Source organism: Pezoporus flaviventris, unplaced genomic scaffold (assembly GCF_033815535.1).
Source record: "Pezoporus flaviventris isolate CSIRO_AGI_PZ_B2104156 unplaced genomic scaffold, CSIRO_AGI_Pfla_v1 ptg000037l, whole genome shotgun sequence".
Classification (NCBI taxonomy): domain Eukaryota; kingdom Metazoa; phylum Chordata; class Aves; order Psittaciformes; family Psittacidae; genus Pezoporus; species Pezoporus flaviventris.
The window spans coordinates 20,375,501-20,381,642 of NW_026892585.1; the positions used below are offsets into that span (position 1 = coordinate 20,375,501).

Here is a 6,142-nt window from a genome sequence, read left to right on the forward strand (position 1 = left end):
CTAGCAAGGCAAAGCAATCATGAATTTGTGGAAACACAGGTATAAATTAGATACTTTAATACTTTTAGCCTCATCTTGATTCTCGGAGCACAAGCAAATGAAAAAGGGGCTCAGTTAGCAGCAGTAATGTTTCTAATATTTGCCACTCTCTGCAGCCAGCTAGTTTGGAAAGCTGCAGTCTTCTGGACATCGGCAGGACTATTAATCATGTATTACACCTTGAGATGGATATCCATCCCTTCTCTCCCTCACACAGGTTGAAAAACCATTAAAAAGAACAAAGGAGAAAGGCACAGCCTGTCAAACCGCACAGCACTACAAAGGCCATCGTAATAGAGTTGCAGGCTGCTGTCTTTTCCAGCTTGTATGACAGATGAAAAATTTCATTCTTGTGACAAAAACGGTAATGAGGATAGAAAATGGCACAACATGAATCCAGCTTTCTGACAGGGTTCATAATGAGACTCAGAATTGTGCAAAGTTAATCTAATCTCATCACAGCGTTAAAACTCAAGTCACTGGGATGTGCTTGTATCTGTAGTTTCATATAAATTATCTCAGGAGCACAAAGCTCATGTGGAAAAAAATATACAAAAGCAGCATTTTGAAGCTGAAAGAGGCTTGCAGTATCATAAAATAATGACAACAGTCTAATAGGAGATCAGCCTCAAGCTCCAGTAAGTGAGCGCATAATAGTGCAAACATTTCTGTACATGCACAAGTGTCAAACCACAACCTAAAGGTTGATTTCCTCTGTTCTAGAGAACAGACTGTATAGTGGCTTCACCATTGCAACAGATGTGCTAGTACCTATTTAGTAATTGATCTCATGTTACACAGCAACACTGCATGGCATTCTCTAAATACCTTCTTTTTTATTATTATTATTTTAAAAGTCTTAGTGACTTTCCAGCTTACACTTTTGAGTCTTTAGGGACTGGTCTCAGACAAACATCATCTCTCATTTCCAATCAGGTGTCATTTATTAGATGTCAGAATTTTCAGCGCGTAAAACCCAGTTCTCTAAGCAAAGCTGTGTTTCTAGGATAAGAAGAATATAATTTCTACATAATGTACGCAGAAAACACTGTAAGCAAAAATATTGTAAAATTAGGCATAAGCAGACAGGCATATCACTAAGCCTAGAAACATTCTTAATTTGGGGAAAGCATCTTAATTATCACTGAGGGATCTCCATCTCATATACATCTCTCAGTTTGGAGAGCCTGTGCTTCAGATGTGTAGAAACATCTAGGATAAAATACTCGCCCTCTCATTACTTTCCCTCCAGTCTCATTATTCAACTGATAATGAAAGCACACACAGAATTACAAGTTAGCTTAAAAAGCTAACAAGTTAGCTTAAAAAAAAATGGCATAAAACTGTTTCTCTTTCATCCAGCAGAATTTGATATTAGTAAGTATAGAAAACACTAGACAATATAACAGGTAGCAAACAGGTAGCAAGCCAGTTTGACTCCTGCAACTGAAAGGTCAAAAGTAGCTTATAAGTCATGGCTGAAAGTCGCACAAATTCACCCAGGTCTTCAGAAGGAAACCACATGGTTCTTGCCTAGAAGAATAATTGGGCTGCTTCCTCTCATATGTGAAGCAGCCCATTCTTTGTATGTGAAAAGGGATTTTACTTCATTATAATCTAAAATATGAAGTGTCATTATTTAAATATATATTTTTATAAACCTTAAAAAAAGTTATTTAAAATGGCTCTAAGAGCATACATGCAGAACAAATCTAAATATCAGGAATCATATATGCAAGACAAGTTCTTGCATGACTGCTGTGACAAGAGCAAGCATATTTCATTGTTTCATGTCTTATTACCAATAAAGTTGTGGATTTGCCCTTAGAAAAGAGTAGGATGTAGAGGAAAGTGAAAGAAAATGGCTTATTCACAAACCTGCTTTAGGGATAGCAAAGCATTCTTTCAACTGTGTTGTCAAGGTTTTGAGCATCTCATTCTCATTAATTTCTGCAGGAGTAGAAGGCTCAAAAAACACCATCAAAGGAGCAAACAAAGCAACTAAAATCACAATGTTATTATGTGTGCTATTAACATCTCCCTGAAGACCTAGAAGCTAGTTGCAGTGATTTTGTTGAGAAGATGCAGGCGCAGCAATCTCATGAGAAACTGAAAAGGAGGTCTGACATAGCAGCCCATCATACTACTGCTTCAACTAACTGAAAACATGACTATACAGTACTATCTGTAGCTGTTTTGGAGCTCTAATTTCCTCCTTACATATCTTGCTTTTATGTGTACATAGAGTTGCACTTTCATTTTGCAGGACACACAAGTAGCAGGAAGGTGATTTGTTTAAGCTCTTCTGACAAAAGAATGATGAAGCTCACTTTAGCAAGCATGAGTAGTGTTTTGGGTTGTTTGTTTTTTTTCCCTTTACATGAACTCATTTGAACTGCAGGAAAACGCTTTGGATACCTTTAATGAGTTGGTGGGACTTACCAGTCCTACAAAGTGACTACAGGAAAAGCATCTCATATGGAAATGGGAGATGTTAAAGGCTGGAAACAGCAGTCTCTAGAACATGAAAAAGTCTGTTACCCATAATATTGGCCTTGGAGCAAGAGGCAAGCACTGGGAAGATAACCTGTATTGCCCTCCAGTCCTTTCAGGAGGTTTACAAAAAAGCATTTGGCACACTATCTGTAAAAGAACAGGGGTGGGTGGAAAAATTCCACACTCTTGAGCTGCTCATGTCTCTATAGGCTCTTAGTGAGCTTGGAGTATTTGCACTCCCACCTAAATCAGTAACCACTGTCTTCCTGCACCACTCCACAAATGAATGTTTCAAGATTTTTGACAAAGACAGAATCACAGTAGTCAAAAAAAACCCTTCATACTTGTTTTAAGTAAATAGGAAAGTTAATTCTTTATGACTTTTACCTGATATGTTAAGGTATTAAGTCACTGGTCACTGTAGCAAGAACTCAGCCTTTATGGTTTCTGCACTGGTCAACAGTTCAGTGGCATTTTTACATGGCAGAATATCACATGCTGAGCAAAGTGAAACTTGCATTAAAAGGTCAAGAGCTGCAGAATACAGATGTACACAAAACTAGAAGCTTCTGCTTAGTGTTTCTCAAAAATACCCCAATTTTTTTATTCTTATCTGTTTAAATTCAATGGGAAAATGCAAGAGTACTGCTTGCACTGAGGGGGCTGTGTAAGCCCTATGTCATGTGTGCCCTGCATACCGTCAGGGTAAACATTTCACTCAAGAGCAAAGGTGGAACCCATACAGCTTCCCTGCAACAACCAGCAGCACTGGGGCAACCACCTCCCATTCAGGGAGGTGACCAGTATCCCGGTCCTGACTTTCAGGGGAAGTCCCACACCCCTACACCTTGTGTTTTCATGCTGCTCTGCAAGTGTCTAGTTGGCATTTTTTAAAGCCATGCCCATGCAAACTCAAAACATACTGACAATTTTCCCATAGGACTAGGAAGTGCTTAGAAGTATAAAGATGCACATATGTGCACCTAAGTAAATATACAAAAATCTGCTTATGCTAAGTACATATAAATTGTCATCAGTACATATTTAGAGAGATATGAAGATACGAGTTTCTAAAAGTACAGATATAAAGTATGCAAGGCATTCTTTAATAAGAGTAGTATATTAATAAAAGTCTAAATGCAAGTATCGAACAACCATGGACACTTACACACACACACACACACACAACAATGGCACTAAACTGTCTCTAAAACATCAGGGGGAAGGTGGGTTGAGGGAAAAGTTCAAAGGCAGGGTGTGCCAAGAAGACTGGGGGTAGGGAAGACAGCAAACAAGTTAGAAGGTGTTATGAGCCCATCCAAGGAGGCCCACAAAGGGCCCCTCACCATGTACGCAAGGGGGAGGACAGTCCTGTGAGCTGAGCAGAGGCTTCCACCTCTGTGGAAGTTGCTCCAGAGAATGATTATGCAGCACTACCAGGCCAGGCAGGCTTTGCGCAGTGCCACAAGGCAGGCAAAAGTGGGGAAACAGAACAAAAGGGAAGTTAAGTGCAGTTTCAGAAGAACACATGTACATGGACAGTCAAGAAAAGCTGCAGAGGATTAAAAACATTTACAGCTGTGTACAGGCTTATAAAAGGTGGAGGGGTGTGTTGTTTGTTTTCATACCAGTTCTTAGGCTGAGGTCTTCAACATACTGCGAAGTCAAAAGCAATCAACAATAGTAATTTCTGATGACAACTGTGTTCTAGGAGCAGCATATATAGAAGCCAGCATAACATTCATTCATCTTATTTCTTTCAGTTTTCATAAAGCACTATGCAAAAAAAATATGAAAACATATTTCTTGTACAGTTTAAGTTATATACATATGGCTTTGTAATAGGAAATCGAGTAATTCTTAGAATAAATTCCATCTTTTCCTAGAAGTGAATATTCAATATATGTACAAAACAGCTGAAATCTTCACTGCGCCAGTCATAAAAGACAATGGAAAGACTACCATGTGATGTACTTGCATATAAACGCAAACCAACTCAGCTGACCTCAGTGCTTTTACTGCGACTGTTCCCATGATCTTTGCCTACTAAGTTCAGCCTAAAACTACTCTGTTCTATTTTTTTTTGTGGTATAAAACAATGACATTTTTAACACCATTAAAACCCAAATGGCGTTATATCCCTAAATAACCTTAATCTCATAGTGTTGGCAGGCTAATTGAAAACAAATTTCTTTCCCTGCTTGTCATAAAACAAATTGCTCACCTCATATTCTTAACTTCTGCTGGTTAGTATAATTCTGGATTTCAAAAGAGATAGTGAGTCCATGAGCTGTTTCAGACCATTTGCTGCTAGACTGCATTAAAAGCGAACATTCATTGGGTTATGTGTCTGGTTGAAAAAATCTCTCTTTAAAATAGAGAATATACAGGAGCCCTTAATTTAAGTATATTTTGCAAAGCTAATATGAATGTGCATTTATGTTCCCACACAAACATTCATTACAAAATTAATTTGTGGGGGAAGAATTAGACTTGGGACAAGGGAGGGAAGAGAAATCCATCTGCCCATATAGGAGCACCTTCCTACCCTCTCTGCTTTCTGCTGCCCTTCTCTGCTTCAAGCAGGATAGGTCTGCTGGTTTGCCACAAATTTCTCTTCAGTTTTAAATCACTCCTATTGGTGTAAGACAATATGACTGAAGCAATTTTGGAGCCCTTCACAACCACTCCCAGGGCCTGCTCCGTTAAGCAGTGGTTCTTACCCCTACAGGAAGGGCTAACATTTCCATAGCAAGAATCAGAAGCAAATAAAGTCCATTAAATTTCTCCTCCTCCCTCAAGGTTACTATCTCAAAGTAATGACAAAGTATGAGATAAATCCTTTCATCTTGTGCAGGACACATTAAATTCCTGTTAAATATGGATTAGACGAATACTGCAAAATGATATAGTTACAAAGGCTACACCCCTTTAAGCTATCTGGCATCTGGTGCAAAGCCAGAGCAACTGCAGGCACTTCTGGAAGAGATGTAAAGGCAGCAAACAAGGTTTATATGAAGGTCACAATTCTCACAGTATGATTTCCGAGGGAGAAAAATGTAGATGGACACGCAAATCTTTTCATTATTTTAAAATATCTAGTGAGTCCAAACAAGCTGCATGATTTTAAGAGCAGAGTAACTGATAAAACTCATGAGATCTAGACAGCAGTTGAATAAAGTGAACACTGTACAGAGAAGGACAAGGGAAAAACATAGGAAAGAATTTATTTTACATTCAGCTGCTATAAACCCTTAATTTTCCACAAGTATAACAGGGCATAATCCAGGATTGCCACAACTGTGATGGGTTCTTCAGGGTATATTGCCAAGTGAGTAGCTAGACAGCCACTTACTCTACAAAGACCACAAGAAAAATATTGTAGGATTAAGCTTCTTGAACACACACTTGAAACTGGTAAGATAGTGAACCTGAACACAGGCTTCCGTAGAAAAGCTCTGTCTAGTGCATCTGACTCACCCCAACTAGTTAGAAGGCACTAACTAAATCTTCCACTGTTGCTGAGGTTTCTGTAATGATTTCCTTCCAATCCCACCCATAATCCTATAAAGCTATAGACAGATTAGACTTGTAACATGAACAAGAC

The 6,142-nt window shown here is 38.7% G+C and overlaps 1 long non-coding RNA gene across 1 annotated transcript; it reads left to right on the plus strand.

Moving 5' to 3' along the window:
• The first annotated feature begins 261 nt into the window (after positions 1 to 261).
• On the plus strand, positions 262 to 2,380 carry LOC133275215 (uncharacterized). Its single transcript, XR_009745443.1, has 2 exons — positions 262 to 403; positions 1,996 to 2,380. It is a non-coding gene; the product is annotated as an uncharacterized LOC133275215 (long non-coding RNA).
• The last annotated feature ends 3,762 nt before the right edge of the window (positions 2,381 to 6,142 follow it).